The sequence below is a fragment of the Pinus tabuliformis genome, chromosome 6, assembly GCF_031772625.1.
Source record: "Pinus tabuliformis cultivar Carrire ecotype Pingquan chromosome 6, CPIR1, whole genome shotgun sequence".
In the NCBI taxonomy this organism is placed as follows: Eukaryota; Viridiplantae; Streptophyta; class Pinopsida; order Pinales; family Pinaceae; genus Pinus; species Pinus tabuliformis.
This window is the reverse complement of record NC_142292.1, coordinates 1,631,212,578-1,631,223,395: the sequence shown is the minus strand read 5'-3', so window position 1 is coordinate 1,631,223,395 and position 10,818 is coordinate 1,631,212,578.

Sequence of the window (10,818 nt, the reverse complement as noted above, 5' to 3'; positions counted from 1 at the left end):
ACAATGACGAAAGAGGAATGACGGAGAGTAAACTACATGAGCACTAAGGGTTTATATTGAGATTAAGTGCTAAACCTTTGGTTAAGCGTCTTCCTTAAAGGTTTTGATTTGAGCACGTGGGCAGTTTTACAAAGGCGGAAGTGGTATCTCGCATGGTTTAAAGGCTATAAGTGGTATTTCAAAATTCTATGCAATAAAACGTGGAGCCGTCACATAGCACAGAAAAAAAATATTTCTTGCATGCTTCCGAAATTTTATCAGTCATGCTAGTTGGAGTGCGAGATTGTGCGATATCCATTGGATCAAGCAGGATTGATCTATGGTGGATATTTGTCCACATAAAAGTTGAGCAGGTGACATGACAGCCGTTGGATCGGATGGAGCAGATCAATGGTAGAGATTGTCTGGGTTAGTTGATGAGCGGATGACACGATAGCCATTGGATCTGAGGGAAGAAATCAATGGTGCAGATTTGAAGTGCAGGTTGAGCATCAGTAAATTTGCAAAGTCGTGTGAATCGGTAGAATGGTAAAGTAATGAAGGGTTAAATGATTTATGTGTAATTTCTATTATAAAAGAATTATAATAGAAATAAAGCGGAATAAATATATTATGGTTAATATGCGCAGGTAATAAGAGTTAATCAAAGATATTGAAGCATCGTATAGTTTCCGCTCAAAGGTTCATTAAGGTTTAAACCTTGGATATCTAAATCAAACTTTTTCACTTAAGCATTTAATTAATAACATTAAACCTTGATTTAAGAGAGTTTTTCCTAAGTATATTATTGAAATTCCTGGGACATGAATAGGACATGCATTTTTATGCATGCTGTGGATATTTTCGGCTAAGTCTGCATCATTTGGTATCAGAGCATGGTCAGAGCTCTTTTTAATTAAAGAAGAATTGTGCAGAATGCAAGTGTGATTGCGAAAGAAAGAGGAGATCACGTTATTTGAATCTGATAAGAAGAAGGCATGACATAAGATGAGAGTAAGTGATACTCTTAATAACAGATTGTAGAAGCATAAAGAAAGCACAATGATGTTTGTTTTCTTGAGGAAAATGGAGATTCACTCGAATGTGAAGAGTGGATGGAGACTGCTTGTGAAATCATACAGATATTGTTTTATTTAACTCTGGTTTGAGTTTTGCAGGTTAAAGACAGAGTAAAGATTGATAGAAGTAGACAGACAAGGAAATTTGTATAGTGAGTGAAAGACTGGGAAAAAAGTGGAAGTGAACCCGAAGAATCTGACTGAAGGTTGGACAGAGAGGACAAGAGTGTTCTCAAAAGGAAGCTGAGTAGAAGCATTTTAAAGTGGCCATAGAACTTTGGCAACAACAAGCTTTTGAAAGCTTGGAATCATCTTTGTTTTAAATATCATTGATATGTAGGTAACAGTAATTAGTGAAGCGTCTCAGCAAGAAGATCATAGCCTGAAGAGAAGTGATGAAGGAAGTCAGTAAGGGTTTCTGAGAGAGAGTGGCCAGAACTTATTATTTCAGTTTGGGTTTGAAATACAAGATGACAGTTGTGTTCTCAAAAGTGCAGATAAGTTGAAGCCTAGAGCATGGAGTGCTCATATGGTTCCAAAGGAGAGAACCAAAGAGATGCTAAAAGATTGAGCTTAGAGGAGAGAAGCTTAGTGAGGTATCATGCATCAGGGAGGACTTACTGTTGCAGAGACTTGTGCATCTCATAGTGGGTGAGGAACTCATAGAGTGAGATGAGGAAATAACTATTGATAGTCATTGTAGAGGTTCATAGAAAAGCCACAAAGTGAAGAAAGAAGATGCCAAAGCAAATGGCATATGGAGATAGATGAATGATGAAGAATATGAGAGGGAGAAGGTTGATATAATAGTCCATCATGAAGTACTGATGGAATTATTACAGAGGATTGAGAAAGACCATAGGTGTGGTTTTGTTATGAGAAGAAAGATAAGGTGGCATAAACTACAGAAGAGGAAAGAGAAAATGATGAATGCTTGATTGAAGGAAAAATCACTTAGAATAAATGAGTATTTGGAGGAATAATTGAAGACTGAAACTTCAAGAGAGACTAAAGAGTCGCATAATTTTAAATCTGATAATTTGTGTATGATTGCAGGTGAAACATGTGAAGAAAGACAATTTTCTGATATTGTCATAAAGGAAGAAGAAGACAAGCATAATCTCAATTCTTTTTTGAAAGAAGATGAGATAGATAGGTCTCATGTAAATGCCCATACACATTTGGGAAAAAGTTTTACTTTTCAACATATTTCTAGGACTGGAAGTAGAGGAAGTTTGACTCATGATGATGGCCAAAAGCAAGAAGAAGTAGGGAAGGATATCAAGAAACCAAGAAAAGGAATTGAGGAGATTGAAGAGAAGACCATCGAAATATTTCTGAGTCATGTAGAGGACTTGGAACATCATGAGGACTTGATGATTGAATCATCAAGTGAGATCATGAGGTTTTGTGGTTTTAGAACTAACAAGTTGTGTGTGAATGCAGGTATTGCAGAAGACAAACCATCCTATGGAACTGTCTTGAGTGAAGCTGAAATTTTCCAAGCAAAGTATGCTGATGACTGTCTTTCAAATGAAGATCAAGTTGAGTTATTACAATAGAAGGAGTTCATAAATTCCTTGCTTAGTGAAGGAAATATCTTCAGTATAGATGAGACAATTATGTCTTATGATAAGGAATTTGTTATTGGTAAGGAAAAAGAGAAATTGATTTTCTTAAATGTCCAAAGGAAGAGTGATGGACATACATCTAAAACTATCACCAAGATGGAGGATCATAATTTTATTCTGATCGAGAATGAAGAAGTAGTGTCACCAAGAAATTATACTTGTGACAAAGAAGAAGATAGTGAGGATTGTACAAATATTTTAGGAGAAATCCCAAGTGAGATGGAAAATTTATGGCATGAGATAAGTCTTTTAGAGAAAAGGCTAGAAAACCAAAGAGTAAGTGTTCAGGTTGTAAAATCAGAGTTGAATGAGAATGAAGAAATTCATTACAGTGGACAAGAGTAGGAAGACATCATTGAAGTGGATGGTGTGGAAGAGAGACTAGCTGACAACCTCATGAATTCTTTTGAGACTTTAAATTAGCATATTAATGTGATGACAAAGGAGTTAGAGGAAAATGTAGAACATCAAATTGAGATGTTTCCAGAGAAGGAAAAGGAAATGAGGCCTTATATTTTTAATTCTGATAATTGGTGTATTATTGCAGGTTGTGATGAAGATACTGCTGCAAAGACAAAAAAATATTTGGCACAGGAGAATAGTCAAATGAAGGAGGAAAAGGAAGATTCCATGATAGTACTTAGCCCATGGAATGAAAACATTAAATCATTGGAAATTAAATTTGCAGACAAGGAGCATAAATTAGATGTTGCAGAGGGAGATATCTTCAAGGATATTCAAGAAGTTTGGGTGGAAGCAATATCTAAAGCAATACATGGAGCAATCTCAAGAGTAATAGCAGAAGCTGAAGTAGAAAAAGCTGAAGAAAGTAATCAATAGTTTAAATATGAATGGACAACGTGCAGTGAGATGTAATGGCAGAGTATGTACCAGCCCAAGGATGTGCTGGAGATGGAGATTGAAGAATTATGGCAGTTGATGATGAAACAGTCTAGATTGAGGAAAATGACAGCAAGAGGAGTGATCAATCAAAATTTGAAACTGATTGAAGAGAGGAAGATGAACCAGAAGATAATAGATATACAATAGCAGCAAAGATGCAAGGCATTTGGGCAGTTACAAAAAAAGGTTTTGGACCCTGGAGGTTTTTCTATCAACATATGAGAACACATGATCTGGAGATCATGAATGTTTTCAACCTTGGAAGTCTGATGCAGGAACATTCGGCTCAAAAATATCATTGTATTTTAGTAGACATAGGGGTTCTTGTGTTTCAAGGAAGTGGGTTTCCTATGCATCAAATTAATGTAATTCTAATGTTTTTGAGTGATTTTATGAGAGTAGGATCTAATTAAGTGTTGAGAGGCATATTGTAAATTTTCTCGAATGAAGGGGAACATGAGAGAATCAGGATAGTTGCGAATTCATAGGGATTGATAGATTTGGAAATTAAGTGTAGATCTTAAATTAGGAATTAGTTCATGATTATGGGATTGAGGGGATTCTTAGGGTTTAGTTGAAATTATTAAGGATATGAACCGAAATGGGTTACAAAACCTTTTGTATAAATGTAAGCCTAGAAGGCATAGAGAGAGTTAGTTAGTTAGTTAGTTAGAGAGTCAGAGATTAGATAGAGTTTGATTGTAAGCCTACGGGAAGATAGGGAAACAGAGGTCACTGATATTGGAAATTAGGCCTGAGAGAAGAAACTTTGTAAATACTTGTTTACGAATATCGAAATTCAATTTCAAACCTGTGTGGTGTACATATGTGATTAAATTGTAATTATTTATAAACGAAGTGATTTTGCATAAGATATGTGTGTGCAAATGAAATCGAGAAGGACATCGTGCAGAGACAACGTACATAGAAAATTGGAGGTTAAACAGTTCCAATGATGGACTGTAATTAAGCTCATGAAGGAGTCAAACGGAAGATCAATGACATAGAAAGTATCAAAAAGCAAAGCATGGAAACCGTCGGATTGGCCAAATTGACGGATAACAACGACAGAAGAGGAATGGTGGAGAGTAAACTACGTGTTAGCATTAAGGGTTAATACTGAGATTAAGCGCTAAACCTTTGGTTAAGCGTCTTCCTTAAAGGTTTTGATTTGAGCATGTGGGCAGTTTTCCAAAGGCGGAAGTGGTATCTTGCGCGGTCTAAAGGCTGTAAGTGGTATTTCAAAATTCTACGTGATAAAACGTGGAGGCGCCACGTAGCACAAGGAAAGCAAATTTTCTCGCGTGCTTCCGAAATTTTATCAGTCGTGCTAGTTGGAGCACGAGATTTCGCAATATTTGTTGGATCAAGTAGGATTGATCTACGATGGATATTTGGCCAAATAAAAATTGAGCAAGTGACGTGACATGCGTTGGATTGGATGGAGCAGATCAACGGTAGAGATCGTCTAGGTTAATTGATAAGTGGACGATGCGATAGCTGTTGGATTTGAAGGAAGAAACCAATGGTGCAGATTTGAAGTGCAGGTTGAGCATCTGTAAATGTGAAAAGTCGTGTGAATCAATAGAATGGTAAAGTAATGAAAGGTTAAATGGTTTATGTGTAATTTCTATTATATAAGAGTTATAATAGAAATAAAGCAGAATAAATATATTATGGTTAATATGCATAGGTAATAAGAGTTAACCAAAGATATTGAAGGGTCGTATAGTTTCCACTCAAAGGTTTATTAAGGTTTAGACCTTGGATAGCTAGATCAAATGTTTCCGCTTAATCATTTAATTAAGAACATTAAACCTTGATTTAAGAGAGTTTTTCCTAAGTATATGATTGAAATTCTTGGGACATGAATATGACCTGCATTTGTATGCATACTGTGGATATATGCGCTAAGGCTGCATTAGGGTGGATTGAAATGAAGTATGTGTGTGTATGTGTGTGTGTGTTTGTGGATAATATTAAAATAAAAGAGTTTATATGGGTCAAAATGATAACCAATATTTGACTAAGAACAAATTGATGATAGGTGTTGGACAAATCGTATGAGTAACATTGAGTTCTAGAACATTATCAAATATGTCCATAAAGGCAGACTAATAAGTAACAAAATAAATAAATAAATAAATAAATAAATAAATATATATATATATATATATATATATATATATATATATATATATATATATATATATATATATATATATATATATATATATATATATATATATAGATAGACAGAATATTCATTCATTAGAGAGCAGAGAAGGTACTCCATTCACTCTTTAAAAGAGAGTGGGAGACAATTTATAAATATTTTTAATTTAGCTTTTTCTTCTCATATATAGAGCACATATTTAAAAATATTAGTGAATTTTGTTACTAAATCACCCATTGACATATGAACAAGTTTCAAATAATGGAACTCTTTGTGTTTATCATAAAAATAACACTTATCTAAATATTCTTCTTTAAAATTTCACTAAAACCCTTCCTGATTAACATCCTTATTCTATAAATTATGCACTGCCCTCACTTCTTCCCACCACATGGAGGCTTTTCCTTCTAACTAGTAGGAAAATAACTTGACCATTAATTCAGTAATATAATAATAAAATTAGAAATACCTATTAATAATAAGCGGTCGTGGTTTTGCTGCTTCTTCCGTTTGCTCGTGCTTGGAGTTCATTTTTGGCTTCTTTCCTAGATTTGAATGAAATGTTGATGAACTGTTCTCTTCCTCCCCCTCAGATTTTACTTCCTTGATTTCAGTCATCTCCTCAAAAAAATTGCGCTTCGATGTCTCTCCTCTTTTTTTCTTCATCCCTTACTATTTCCATATTCTTAGGATTGTATTTATCTATTAAATTTTTATTCAACTACTCTTGTTCTATGCTAACTTTCAACAAATGCTCATGTTCTGCACAAAGATTCAATAACTCTATATGTAGGTCTTCCATCATATTTAGTAATCCCATAATTTGCACTTTCACTTGTTACCCCAAATGAACATATATTTCTTCTTCACCTATACAAGTGTCTCTGTAATGTCTCATCCTCCTCTAAACCCCATGGACTTAATTTTTTTTTAGCTCTTTTAAGAAGTTGGTTCACTTACTTCTAGAATTCAATTATGGAAGAACAAATAGAAATACAAATGTTCAATTTGATTTGTGTGATATCTTCTTTTGCTTTCCAACTTAAATATTCATAGCTAGTAATCAAATATATATATATATATATATATATATATATATATATATATATATATATATATTTTCTTGTGAAAGGACAAAACACAGGACAAGAACATCACTAAAAGATAGTAAATCTAAAAGTGTAGTTTCATATCTTATTTTTCTATTATAACAAAATGGGACTTAGCCCTATCCCCATTTACCTTTTTTGATAAAGGCTCCAAGCATGAGTTTCTTTTTTCATATTTGTTGCAAGGGTGATACCCTTCTCAATCCAACTAAAAGTTCTTGATATGCACTCTCACCATATTTTACATTTTGTTTGAAATTAATCTATGCCTCCAAGGAAGAGTTTTGTATATCATATGGTAAGGTTCCTTATACAGAACATTAGTCATGTTACATTGTGATCGAGTTCATGCATTGGTTCTTATGGTGTATTCCAACATTAATAGTAAGTGTTTAATTTTTGCATTATATATATATATATATATATATATATATATACGTAACTTGTTTTCCGAATTCTCTAGAGCTATGAGATATCAGGCCATATGGTATGATTATCTAGGATGGGATGTGTTAAATGATCTTGACCCTTCATCCATGGGTAGCTCCATCTGACGGTAACTTTTAAATCTACCTAGGTTTTGCTAACCAGAGAAATGGGGATTAGATTTTTCATTTGGAATTTATGTTGTCTCCATCACTAGAGGATTTTTGCTACATTGTTGTGCCAAATCCTGCTCCACATATCCCTTTCCATAGGAAGGCTTCCGGTTTAGTGTTCCACAACATGGAGTACTAACATTGGCTGCATGATGGTAATAGTTTCATTTCTCTGATACCTTTTTCGACTTATATACACATTCTCTTAAGTATTATATTCCTCCTATGTTTCTTCAGAATGTGCACTAATAAGTTTATTTCTCACTTTCCTATAGAGGAGGAATCGTTCCATTGGATGGGTACACATATTTCAAAACTCGTCTATGAGTTTTTGTTTAACCTAAATGGCATTATCTTTTCTTGGTGTATTATACTATTTTTGCAGTCTTGCTACTGATATGGCCCTCTGAAAAGATATTTTCGCAAGCTGCTTCTCCTTAATTAATTTATGCTTTATTAATGGTTTTAATGGATTTGCATTGAGTTTTTCTAAATTCATAAAGTAGGTATTATGGTGCCAAAACCCTAGGTCTCAGACTCCGAAGATAGTTGTAGAAGGCTATGGGGTCGAACCCTGGGTATGACGTCTTCTATATCTACCCCATTTGTTGCATGTAACTATCTAGTTAAAGTTTTTTTCTAGGTACAAATCCTATGAACAGTTTTTCTTGAAGAACAATTGTATGTTTAAATTTCCTTGAACAATTTAAAAGTTCGGACTCTTGTTTCGTTTATTAGGCATGTAATTTATTGTTCTTATGTTGAGTATAAATTTACATGTTTCTTTTTTATTCTGGGTTTGACCCCTCTAAGATGTATATGTTTTGTTTATAGAAAAGTTTCGTAATTGTTTTTTTCCCTGCACTCATTTTTACCTTAAAGAAAATATTTCTGAAATTTTTCATTTTATAGCTACATAACGGTATCAAAAATATTTCTTTCACAACTTTTCTGTTTTTCTTACAATATCTACCCCACCTTGGGACTATATCAAACTGCTAGGCTTTGAATCTGGTTGGTTCGACACTAACCCAATGCGAGAGGGGTTCCTCCCCAGAACCTTCCTACCAAAATAAATAGTCTCTAAAAAGAATAAATAAATCATAATTTCTTCCTTTTTGATAGCTATAAGATTATGACCACAGTGACAAAATTTGTTTTTCATAGATAATTTTGTAAATGAAAATGAACTCGTTTCATCAATGTAAATAAGTTTCTTCTTCCCGAAGATCTTCATTCCATTCTTTGTTCAAAAAAATGTACTCTATACGTGTGTTGCATTCAAAAAATACATGTGTCTTGCACACAAACCCAATATAATGCACAACAGATGATACATATTTATTAACCACAATTTTATTTATTTTTTTAAATTCCTCCAAAAAAAAAATTGTTAAGTTTTTCATTAGATAGTTCTTTGAAATTACTCAACATTTATCTTCGATAATCATTGTTTTTATTTTATTTGAAGATTTTCCACTGATACTAACTAATAATTTTTTACTAATCCACAAGTTAGTTGCAAGAAATAAACACTTATCTCATAACTGTAATAGAATAATATGTTCAAGTTATTTGACCACCAAACCATAAGCTAACTCTTCCTCTTTGCTTTCTCTAAGCCACTATTCGTCAACCCAGTGCAACAATAATTATTCAGCCTTTTCCTTGTAGGAGACAATTTCACATAACGACTTACGTCTTGGAAAAATCACCACATATATCCAATTGGTGTTAGGGTCCCACCCTAACCCCCTTACTTATGTCATGGGATCACGTCATAGTCAAGAGTCAATAAAGCCCATATTAATATTTGTAAGTGGTTAACCCGCAATTAATGACGGGACCACAGTTAGTTGCAAATGGGCCGTAGTATTAGATAGATGGTATTAATAAAACCCACGGTATTGGCCCGTGGTATTGCATGTATGAGTCATATATAAAGGATAGAGACTCCCTGCGAGGAGCATTGTGTCTTATTTTGTAGTCGAGGTCTGCTCTATTGGAGGTTGCAAGTGAACATTGCTCTCTGAATAATAAAATTATTGTTATTCTCTGTTCTGGGTATCTTTTCTTCGCATATTCTGTATTTGGGTATCATTTTGCAGGTTAAGAGCATAACAAGTGGTATCAGAGCACTTTCCAGGGCCGGTGGCATCTCCAATTCTTAGCAAAAAAAAATTTCGGCTAGAGACGTGTTCCGGCGTCTTTAAACCACGGGATCTGTCGTTGAGCGCATAAACCTGTGGATTTGGGGAGGCATGCACGCAGGAAATACAAGAGGTGGTCACGTCTGTTGGACTCCCTTGTAACCCCTATGGGTACCCCTTCGAGTAGTAGCACATTAGACAGAACCGCGCACGGACTGTCTTCCATGTACCCTCTGGGTATATCGGAAGCCCCCTAGGCTCCCTTGAAACCTCGCCATAAATAAATCGTCGGCCGTCTTATGGCTACAGTACACCGAGAACAGCACTCAGAGAGATTACTCGCCCGTACGATAGGGAAGTCAGGTTGTACGGCTAAGGGTACGGTCGATCCTCCTTAGTTAGAGCCCTGAAACATTGGGCCGAGTACTACTGCCAGACCCTTATGTATATTGCGATCTGTAGCACCTGACACTCGTCACGACCATAGTTTCCTTTTCTATCGGGGGATCACACATCATCTATTCCTGATCTGCGTGTGCAAAGAGGTGCAGCAGCAGCAGACATCAGTCCCACAGATCCATCAGATCCGCCGCAGCAATAGTTCCGCCATTCAGATCTCTCAGACTCACCAGATCAGAGTTGTTGTGAAGGGTTCCTATACCGGGGTATACTTTTCGCAGGACTTTTGGCAGCATTGACATTTTGAGGATTTGGCGACTGCAGTATTGATCAAGGAGGAGTAAAACTCCGTTAGGAGTTTCAAAAAAAAAAAAAGTCTGAGATCTTCCGGGGCGCTTATTGGTGATCTAGCCCATCAAAATCAGGACGACGAGCTGAGCAAGGTGGTACCATTCAATTTATTAGTAAAAATTTTTTAGGCGGTCCCAATTTTTCATTAGGTTGGTGTATGGTAGAAACGAGAGCTTAAGAAATGGCCAATGAAAGGCTGGACAAACTTGAAGAATCTGTGAACTCCATCCAAACTGAGATTCGCGGACTAAGTCTCCAGATACAGCAATTCCTCCCGAAGGGCAAGGAGCAAGCCCACGAGGAGGCGTATAATGGCCATGAATACAATGAGGGTGAGTCTAGCCACTATCCTCACATCTGGCACACCCATCCACCACCCAGTCAGCGACCTCCCAAGTTGGATGTGCATAAATTTGACGGTTCTCACCCGTCCGCATGGCTC